Source organism: Malus domestica, chromosome 01 (assembly GCF_042453785.1).
Source record: "Malus domestica chromosome 01, GDT2T_hap1".
NCBI lineage: Eukaryota > Viridiplantae > Streptophyta > Magnoliopsida > Rosales > Rosaceae > Malus > Malus domestica.
Window position 1 is genome coordinate 6,710,417 of NC_091661.1, and position 11,935 is coordinate 6,722,351.

General features: G+C 35.4%; 1 pseudogene; it reads right to left on the reverse strand.

Annotated features, from left to right (window-relative positions):
- Positions 1-698: 698 nt before the first annotated feature.
- Positions 699-4,814, reverse strand: LOC114826694 (uncharacterized; annotated as a pseudogene).
- Between the last annotated feature and the right edge of the window lie 7,121 nt (positions 4,815-11,935).

Consider the following 11,935-nt stretch of genomic DNA (forward strand, 5'->3'; position numbering starts at 1 on the left):
CTCATCAATGGTCAAGATTGTACCATTGGATAACATTATATGTGCCTTACCGTATCCTTTGATCAAGTTAAATGGTCCTGAGAGGGTTGCTAGAGGTGCATTCTTAGGTATGAAGTTAGTGAAATAGATGCGTTCATGCAAAATTGTGTGTGTGGTTGCACAATTTGCCAGACAACAAACTTTCCCACTTATCATACCTAGAAATAAAATTAATTTGAATCGGTCACATGCATAAAAGTTCTAAAAACAAATATCAATCAAAATAGTTTAAGTATTCAAGGATGATAATGAATTAAAACTTAATATCCAAAAAAAAATCATCAACAAATAATCCAAACATAAAGGAAAATTGTGCAAAATTAAACAAAAAAAATAAATAGGGGGGTTTGGCCACTATGTGGAATTCGGCCCCATTGTTGCAAATTCAACTAAAAAAAATAGTTTGTATATAAGATTATAATCCTCCATAGGGGTGGTAACCTACTGAAAGTTAGAAACCTTTATCTTGGTACTCTCTTGTTCATCCACTCAGTGGCGGAGCCAGGATTTCGGGTTAGGAGGGGCCCCTCACAAATATTAAAAAATAAATAAATCAATAGTAGTTACAAAACTGTTAACCAAAACATCATAGTATATATATGAAAAGTAACCAAAATTGAAAACAACATAACATTGATAATATTACATATTCCCAATAATTAAAATAATTGTGCTCGACGAGTTTTCATATTTTGAAACCATTGCATGATAGCCTCATCCTCTATACTATTAAAAATATCCTTTTCAATATAAGCAACCAAACAATCGTTCATCCACAAATCACTCATTCGATTGCGTAAGGTGTTCTTAACAATGTTCATAGCAGAAAAGACTCACTCTACACTTGTTGTTGCAACCGGTAAGATGAGTGCAAGTGTCAAAAGCAAGTACACTAACGGGTAAGTATGATCTTTCTTGGTTCCAACCATCTTTTGTGCAAGATCACTAATTCCTTTCAAATCTGCAAACTCACTATTAGAGGTCATGTCCCAAATATAATTCTCAAGCTGTTCTTTGAGTAACTCAAGATCGTGCTCTGAAAAATCACTTGGATAAAATTGGGCAAGACGCATCAATTTTTCTTTGTCAAAGGCAGAGAAAGAATTACTTGGACTTAAACATGCCACACAAAGAAGTAGTTCAGTATTCTTCTCAGTAAATCGATCATTTTACTCAGTGAGTTGTTTATCTATGACATCGGTGAATAAATCAACCCGATAATGGTGCACGTTTGTGATGGGATGAGCTTTTCGGTTTGGTCGCTCTCCACTTGTAAAAATATCATCCATGCTAGGAATTTTAATACGATTCTTGTCACAAAAGGATGAAACTTCATCAAATAAGGATTCCCAACCACTTTCTCGCATCCTTTGCAATCTTCCTTTGCATATATTGACCAAGTTCATTGCATTCACAATATCTTGATCCTTCTTTTGCAATGCCTGTGATAAATCGTTTGTGATCCCCAAAACCTTTTTCATCAAGTGTAGACCAAAAATAAAGTTGAAAGATTGAATAAAAGTCAATAGAACCTTTGCTTCAAATTTTTGTTTAGAACTTGTTCCATCTTTTCTTATAATCTCAAGCACGTCTATCGTTGATGAGAACATGTGAGCCAAGCTGATTAAACAATTATAATGAGAGCTCCATCGCGTGTCACTAGCCTGCTTAGGAGTAGTTTCTTGATTCAAACCTTGTCCACTTGAAAGCTCGTTATTTTCTAGTGCTTCCAAAACTACATGAGCATGTTTCTCTCTAAGAATATCACGACGCTTAGAAGATGCCACCACAACATTCAACACAGAAGAAACCATAGTAAAGAGATCTCCAATTTCTGAATTTTTTATTGCCACTGCTACTAGAGCTAATTGAAGTTGATGAGAAAAACAATGAACATAAAAGACAGACTCATTCTCATTTAAAATTAGTGCTTTAAGGCCATTGAACTCACCTTGCATATTACTTGTCCCATCATAGCCTTGCCCACGCAATTTTGATATGCTCAATCCATGTCTAGAAAAGAAATCATCAATGGCTAACTTGAGTGAGGAAGCTTTAGTATCTGCAACATGCTCAATACCTACAAAGCGCTCTATCACATGACCCTTATCCACATAGCGCAATACAATGGCCATTTGCTCCTTTGAAGACTTGTCTCGTGATTCATCAACAAGAATGGAAAATAAAGAATCATTAATATCACTAGTGATTGCACTGATGATTTCATACGAAATAGCACTTGAGATGTCTTTCTGAATATCAGGTGATGTCAATTTCAAATTTTCAGGAGCATTTTCTAGCGTGACAGCCTTTATACCCTCATTATAATGACGTAGCCACCGTAGAATTTCAAGAAAGTTTCCTTGGTTGAGTGAATTTTCAGATTCATCATGCCCACAAAATGGAAGACCTTGTTGTAAGAGAATTCTACTAACACCAACTGATGCACCTAATCGAGTTCGATAATTAATTCGATCTTGGTCAGTTTGTTTTGAGATAACTGTTTCAATATGTTGCTTTTGGTTTAATAAGGCTTCACAGTTTCTCCAAGCATTATTATGAGAACTATTAGGTCCTCCAACATGAATTTCTAGTTTCTTCTTGCACTTCCAATTCTTGAATCCGACTCCAACAAAAGTATCCCCACCACATTGATCTCCAATATCAGGTTTGAAGAGATAACAACATAAACAATAGGCAGCATCCTGTGATGTGCTATACTCCAACCAATTAGGAACTGAGTAAACCAAGCAGGATTGAACCTTCTAGGCTTTGTCCCAAAATTTGTGTAGGGAAATGTATGGGTTTTTGGTTGACAAGGTTTATTTTAGAGATAAGGTCTTCGAACTTGGTCTCGAACATTAGAATGATAACTCAAAATCGGTCTACGCAATCCAGGATCATATTGGAGAGTTTCTGAGTTAATTTCCATAGAATCCACACAAGTTTGTTTTGAACTACTTTCATTGTTCTTTGGACTCTTTGAAGACGGTTCTAATATCTCAGGTTGTGTTTTTCTTTTGAAATATCTTTCCATAACTGAAAAGTAAAAAAACATAGATTGACTAACTTTAAATTAAAAGAAATATGAACATATATGCTAATTTTACAAACTAAAACAAATTAGGCGATAGTTAAGAGAAATTGCAAGACATCAATTTAATCATAATTTATAAACAAAAAATTGTAACAGGAATTGAGAGTAAAATACATACTTTGGGTTGTTGACCAATTAACTAAACTTCAATGTCTTTTTTTGATGGAATGATGGAATAATGGAATTCTTTAATCTGCAAAAAAAAAAATATTTGTTAAATTAATTTACAATTGTGGTAGATAACAACATATATGAATTAATTGAAAATGACAACTTTGGAGATTCGAAGTTATACCTTTGAGGATCATGGAAATTGAATTATTGAAGAATAATAGAATGATAGGTTGATTGAAGATTGTGACATGCTATAGATGAGAGAAGCAGCAGTCGGCTATGTTGTCTAGAAAATAATAGACTGATGTACTGTTCTGACTATTTTTTCAGACTAGCAGTAGTCGGCTAGGGCTAGAAAGAAACTTAAAGAGTAAAAAAATACTAATTTTTAGTATTGGGAAAAGGAATGAAAGTGTTGGAAGTTGGAATAGGTAGGGTTTAAGGTTAGACTAGATTACATAAATATTCTTAAAATATTTAAAGAGGGCCGGATATGTTGTCTAGAAAATTGGAATGATTTAAGTGAAAGTCATGAAAAAGTGATAAAAATAATAAAAATAATAAGTAGTACTAATTTTTTTTATAAACAAAAGCAAGGTGGGCCTAGGACTACTGTGGTCCTATAGTCCATCCGCCCCTGCATCCACTTGCACAAAGTTTGATTTAAACTTCGTACGACAAGAATGATATTTAGCTACAACCTTCTTACGAGCTCAGCAAACATAGGACCAATGGTCATTTGAACCACAGCAATAGCACATATCTGCATCCATGGTTTCAGGTGCTTTGCCCTTATTCTTGAAGTTTGGGGGCCTTGGGAGAGAGGTTGTGGCACTTTTGGGCTCGGTTTCCTCCCTTAGTTGGGCCTTGGCTTTATTGACCTTGACAGGGTAGCTTATGGCCGCCCTTACCATGCCTATGTTGGCATTTTGGATGTTGGTTTGTGTTATAATGTGCTTGATGGACAGTAGTCACCCCTAGTAAGTCAAGCTTGTTGATTTTTCATCAACAGCTGATTCTGCTTTTCAGCGAGAAGTAAGACAGAGATCAAATCCGAAAACTTGGTGAACTTATAAGCCCTATATTGTTAATGTAGGACAATATTAGTGGCAGATAAGGTCGAATAAGTCTTCTCCAAAAGATCCTCTTTGGTCAAGTTCTCATTACAGAACTTGAGAAGTGATCGGATTTAACAAACTTTAGAATTATATTCATTCACAGACTTAAAGTCTTGGAAGCTCATATGTTACTAGTCATGTTTTGCTTCAAGCAAGAAGATGTCAGTTTGGTGACCAAAGCGATCAGCCAAAGCGACCTAAAGTGCTCTTGGATCTTCCTCAACAAGGTACTCGGTTTGCAATGCATCATGAATATGTCTTCGTCTTCAAATGAAGATCATGGCAGTGGCTTTCTTAGCTTCGCTAACCAGGTTGTTTGTCTCATCTTCAATGGTGGGACACAAATTCTTTGTGATGAGGTGGAGCTTCACATCTTGGACCCACTTAATGTAGTTTCTTCTAGATACCTCTAAAGCTGTGAAGTCGAGTTTGTTCAAATTCGACATGTCTCTATCACAAAATAAATGGACAAGAATGTGGTTAGTGTAATGGAGAAAAAATCAATCCATTCATATAGGAGTAGAACATTCAGGTTCTAATAGACATGTATTGGTTTAAATTTACATGAAAAGCTTCCGGTTTTCATGGGTGATGTTTTTAAGGAAAACTTCAGGTTTTCAAACAAGGCATGTTTCTAGAAACTTTAGGTTTCGAAATAATTATGAACTTACAGTTCATATGTTCCTACGAACAAACACAGATATTTATACAGAAATGTGCAATAAGAAAATATGCAAATAGATCTTCAGGGTCTATTATAGTAATTAAATTAATTATTTGGACTTCGGGCCAAAATGAAAGTGTGGGTGAAAAATTATAAAACCCAAATTGTCTAAAAGAAATAAACAATTGAGCTGGGGCCTAAAACATGGGCTAAAAACCCACAATTGGGCTAAGTAAACTAAGACCGTGCAGCCCAGGCCCAGAAAAATGGGTTGGAATGGGCTGATCAGGCTAAGGGGTTGCAAGCCCAATGGCAGCAAATGGGCTGCAAGAAAAGAAAGAAGTTGGGCCAAAAAACATAGGCCCAGATAGGGCGCTGATCTGGTGCTTTGCAGAGCACATGTACTCGGGGGGGGACGTAATCATGTGGGTCACGGTACATAGGACCACCATAGCTATGCAGAGCTGTGATCGAGTGTGTAACGGTGCAGATGCATCGAGTCACCAGCTACGAGCTGGAATCAAGTGCAGTTTCAAGCATGGGGACATCATAGCCCTACAGGCTGGTGTCATATTGGGCTGAGTGTGGGCTTTAATGTTCAAGCCCTAAAACCAAAAATAGGTTTTAATTTTGGGTCGAGAGTAACCAAGTCCTAATTGGGTTGGGTTTGAACCAAAAAACACCCCAGCCGTAGCTGGGTGCGCTCACCGAGAAAGAAGATCGCCATCGTAACTTCAGGCGGTTGTGTTTTGGGACAAAAATTCTCTGGGCAAATTTGTGGGTCAACGGGATCACGAATATGAATAGAGACAAAAAAATCTCAACATTTCAACCAAAAACCCTAGAATTTCAAATCGGAATTTCAAAAAATCCGACGAGATTCAAAGGAATCTTGGTCAATCTACGTCGATGGACAAGCTTTAGGCCACCCTTGGTCAAGGTTGGGTTGCAGGCCCACCTATGATAGTGGAGATGCCATGGAAATGGTCGGGTTTTTCTGGGTTTCAAACTGCAAGCATAGTGCTGATGGCTTAATGCGGTGTGGCTTAGAAGCCAGCAGCTCGCGGTAAGGTGGTGATGGGATGGGTTTCATGAGAAACCCTAATTTTTTATTTTGTTTTTCTTAATTCCAGATTATAAATTTAATTCAATTTCATGCATATTCAATATATAATTTAATGCATGAGCAGATATATGATGCAATTCATGGCAATATCAATTCACATAATTCAACAATTATGAATATAATGCATACACAATTTATGTTCAATCTAAAATTTGGAAAACATAAAGTTGGTTCATGCCTTATGGTGAATGTTCATGCTTTCAGGGCTGAAAAAATATCGAGATAAAAACTGTTGTTTTGAAAGAACCTGATTGCATGATGATATTGATAAACTGGTTTGATACAAAAAAAAATCTACGTGATATTCCTAAGCGCAGCGGTAGGAGCGTGCTGATAACGTGTTGTGGCCTATATTTAACTGACAAGGAGATAAGGCCGACTGCACAGAGAAAATATATAGAGAGAGAGAGAGAGATGTGTTTGTAGGGTTGTGTAGAGGATGTGTTATTCCCCTACGTAGTGTCTTTATTTATAGTACTAAGTGAAGGAAGAAATCCTTCTCCTCCAAGGAATACAAGTCCTAATAGGGAAGAATAACTAGAATCAAATCTAATCTAGGATTTACATAATCACACTTAAATAAGAAGTTTATAACACAATTATATATTTTTTTTAATTTACCAAATACTTTTACACTGCTTTTCATACTCACAATACTTTTAAAATAAAAAATACAAATTATCAAACACTTAACTACTATAATTTTACAGCTAATTATTCTTAAAGCACAGTTGAAGCAGTTTAAAAAAAAGCACTGCAATCCCAAACTAACCCTAAATCACAATGACTGTGAACATGGGGATATCTATTTGTATAAGAAACATAATTCATACAAAAAATGTGAAAATCTTATTGATGCAGGCATATAAAAACAATTCTATGAATGGCCCATCAAATCATAAGTAGAGATCGACAAATGAAAAACAATGAGAGAACTCCAATTATGCTCTTTTTACCTGTACGTTAAATTATATATATAAAGATAAATTTTAAGAGATTGGGAAGGAGAAATCAAAGTGTGTTCCTTCTCGTAAGAGGGCATAGTATTTACATAGAAAAGAGCTCAACTGTTGAGATATTACATATTGACCCAGAATGTGAACAACCACATAATAAATATTATTTATAACACTTGTTCACCAATCAATGGTAGTTGTCTCGATAAAACCTTGCTTGGGAAACCCAGTGGGACAAAACCAAAACGAAGGACAAAAACCGAGCAAAATTTAGACGACATTGATAAGGTGTTGGACAAGCATAATGTTACCTCACTTAAACCTTGTGAGGAAATCCCCAGTGGGATAAAAACCTAGTTGAAGTAAAAAAGAGAACAATCACTTATATGTCAATTTTAGCGTATTGTCGAAGACTCCGCCTAATGAATAAGTTTGCATGTCTTCTCCTGATGATAGTAAGCCTATGTACGGTTGGTCACCATTAACAAGTTTGAAATAATTAGACTTGATTTTGAAAAGTACTACAGTGATCGGGATGAATGACAATAGTCTTTTTTGTATTCTTGCAAAGATTAGAGAAATAATGTGAAGTCTAGTTTTATTGCTTGGCTTCCTTGTCAAATGTTATAAATTGTACCACACATGCTCTAGTTAGATTTAGGGTTTAAATGCTACTTTGGAATCTTGTTGCTGGAAGTATCATCTCAAGAGCTTAACTTCTCTCATCAAAGGTTTGTTCATTCATATGCATTTCATGCCATTATTTCCAGTACATTATGTCTAGTGGTTCTGTCTCATCAAAACTTCTCGTTGCTTTCACGCGAGCTAGGCACACACTTTAAGACAACCCACATGGATCATCTGATAACTTTTTCCCAGAAATAGATTTTCAACCCTAGATCTTTCCATATTGCTCTTGCACATGACACGTGGTTTTTCTTGTCCCCTTTCTTGTCTGAAACTCAACCCTCTTTATAAAGACCAATCTAGGGTTCATTTGGTTTTTAGGGTTTAAGATTGGAAATTTTTTGAAAACTTTATTTTTCATCTCCATCTCAGATCTCCTAGGAGCATCAAGCATATTTTATGGTTAATGTTCTTCATTGGATATTTCTAAACCTACCTTTGAAATTGCTTGCTTAAATTCATTTTATATGCTTATTTGTTTTGGCTAGAAGTTACATTTTCATAAAATAATTGATTTTAGCCTTGAGCTACCTCTTGTGTTCTTCATTGAAACCTTAGCCATAAAATCATGTTCATGTATCAAACACCCAATCACTACATATTAGGGTAGCATTGTCTTCGTGGTTTTGTTTTAATTTGGTGGTCAAGTTTTTCAAGTTTCAAATCTTTAAACTGACCTCTTTTTGGATTCGCGTCGGTTTCATTTTTCAAGTGTTTGACTGGTGAAACTAACGAGACATCGAATCTAGATTTGCATCAACTTCATTATAACATCATTTGAATAGTTGATTTGATTTCAGTGCCACAAGGTAAAGAGCTCAGGAGGAGCTGCCACTTCATAAAGACCTGAGGAATCCATCTCGTGAAAGGCAAGGTGCACAAAGGTACAAGCTACTCCGTAGATTAGGATCTAGGAATTGGGGTTGTGTGGTTACTTTGTAAGAATCTTGATTTCACTCGTGGATTGCACTCAGTGGAGAGTTCTCGGTTTTTTAACCCAGAGGTGGGTTTTTCCGGCCAAAAACTTCTTACGTTCTTTATCTCTTAAGTTTGTCCACATATCTTATTTACTTGCATATGTTTCATGCATCCTATGAATTATTATTTGATATGTGTTAGAAACTAAGTTTCCACTGCATATTATAAGCAATGAATTGATTTGTTGTTGACTAAGATAACTTATAGTGAACTAAGTTTGATTCATAGATTTGCGTTTGATTAATTGATGAATCTGTAATTAGTTAACTGGTGAGCTTGACAAATCAATCCAGCATACTTTAATTCATAATTGCTTTGTTATTGCTATTTGTATAATTAACCGATATGTAAATGTGCTCAAGCTTAGGAATTATTGTTGTGAAACTAATATGGGCAGACGTTGATTAGTTGAACGTATTGGTCAGTTATGTTTCGTTCTTACAATTGCACTTTATATCACTGACTAACTTGTAACTAGTTAACTACTTCATTTGACTAGTTTACTGTGCAAAGTTTTTTTTTTTTTTTGTAGGATATTCTTCCTAGTACCCAATTTCAATTGGTATCAGAGCCATGCTCTTGATATACTTAAAGTGATCTCTAGGATTTACTGGTATTGGGTGGAATCTAATCATGGATCATGAGGCATTCTCTATTGAGAACTCCTTGTTGATCGTGTTCAGTGGACTCATTCTCTATTGAGCACCTACATGCTTGTCTTGGTGTCAGTCACACCAATGACTCGAGACCAATCACTCTCCCTAAGAGAAGACATATCACGTACTGATCTTATAGGATTATTAATGCCCAATTGGCAATGATATGATCATGAACGTTTATGATATGTATATGAAAGAGAATGGTCTCATGAATCTAACTTCTTTAGATCACATTCTCCCAATTACATATTCCTTGGACTTATCGTATAAGCATATAACATTTATATGAGACAGCTTCAAACAATAATATTTTCCCTTTATATTAAACTAGATTAGTTTAACATGTGAAACGTCCGTAAAGTATCATCATATGATTGGCTTTAGGGCACATTTCCAACAAAAATTTCATAGGAAGTGGCCTCACTTCCACATTCACATAGGTGAGACTATCAAGGATATTCATGCAGCTAAATATCCCACTCAACATAGAGTATAGACCTTACTAAGAGAAAAAAAAATCTCAACCTAAAAACGCTTCAGGATGTCATGCTTCTTAAGGGATGGACATGGAATAATATTCCAAATTAAAATTAACAAGACTTCACTCATATCACTTGTAACTTGTTATTACCCTTTAAACCTATTTCTTGGGATCTCCAGTCTATAAGTTGGGTTGCTATCACAAATGACTCAAATTTCTAAGGGCTATAGTGTCATCATTTCCGAGGTTTTCCAAACCTTTTCTTGTGCTAGTCCTTTCGTCAAATGATCAACCAAGTTTTCTTCAGAGCGTATATGATCCACTCTTACAGCTCCATTAGTGAGATAATCTCTTACAGTGCAGTGCTTACGACGTATTTGTCGCATTTTCCCGTTATAATAACAGTTCTGCACTTTAGCTATCGCCGTTGTGCTATCGCAATGGATCAAAACTGTTGGAATCGGTTTCTCCCATAAAGGGGTATCTGACAATAGGTTTCTCAACCATCCTGCTTTTTCTCTTACCGTAGCTAGCGTTATTAATTCTGACTCCATAGTAGACTGAGCCAAGATAGTCTGTTTCTTAGACTTCCATGACACAGCCCCACCACCAATACTAAAAATATATCCACTAGTGGCTTTAGAGTCATCTGAAAGGGTATTCCAATCAATGTCGTTGTAAACTTCTAGGACAGCGGGAAACTTCTCATAGTGTAATTTGAAATTCATCTTCCTTTTAAGGTATCACATAGGCCTCTCTATAGCATTCCAATGGTCCAAACTAGGTCTGCTAGTAAACCTACATAAAACTCCTACGACATAAGATATATCAAGCCTAGTGCAATCAGTAGCATAATGAAGGCTACCAATAATACTTGCATACTCAGATTGTTTAACATTATCACTAGTGTTCTTGAACAGTTGGAAATCATAAAGAAAAATTAAAATGGACGAGATCCAAAACGGAAAAAATAAATAAATACGGAATGATTATGGAAGGATTATGGATAAAGACTTGTTCTTCTTCTCTATACATAGAAGGAATCTGAAAACATATTTATGTGGTACCAATTACTCCTTATTAACTGATAAGGTTAATAACAATTAACAATTATATACTTAATATTTTTAACAAAATGTATATGAATATTTAAATAAAAACATAAATGCTCCAACAACCTTGGATAATATTTCCACTATGATGTCAAAGGTTCCCCCTAGTGTGGCTAATAACCTCTGAAGAATCATCGTTTCATTTAACAAAAACTTGTGTTGATTTAGAGGTTAGGCTTACTTTGGTTTTAATTGAGGTGTAGTGGCATTACTTACTCTATAAATTGAACTTAGTATCAATTCCAGTGCAAAACACCACTAGTTTATCTCTTAGGTTCTTGCTCAGTGCTCCTTAAAATAAAATCATAAATATGAACCTCAAAATCATCAGTTATGAGCACTTTTTTCAAAAATTTCAAGAAGGTGAATCTCAATCTCTCATTCCTTCAAAAGTGTTATCCATTGCAATGTCATAGGTCATCAAATATTTCCACTTGTCTTAAAAGCCCAAAAGGTTCTTGGGGTGCCTCAAATATTTTTTGCATCAATCATATCAAATGACTTGTGTACCTTATTGCCATATGCCATCTTAAAGTTTCATATGGCTTTGGCTTTTTTCCTTGTGCTTAGTTTTGTGTTTTGCTCCTTGTTCGATTTATGTTGTAAGTGTTGTTTCTTAAACTCAATAGATTATTAAAAGTTTGGTTAGCCTCTGAATTAATATTGAGTTTAGTGGTTTGGAGTTTTGATTTAAAGATGGCTATCACCAATCTTATTACCCTACCTTGGCACATCACAGTTGCACTATGAGCTTGTGTTAATCTATGTTTTACTGTCCATGTGTGATCTTAAAGACTTGCTATTTGAAAATTGCATTGCATGTTTAATTTTAAGTCATTACTTTTTTTGGTTCCTTCTCATGGAAGCATAGATATTGGAGTTGTTCATTCACTCATCTTCTTTG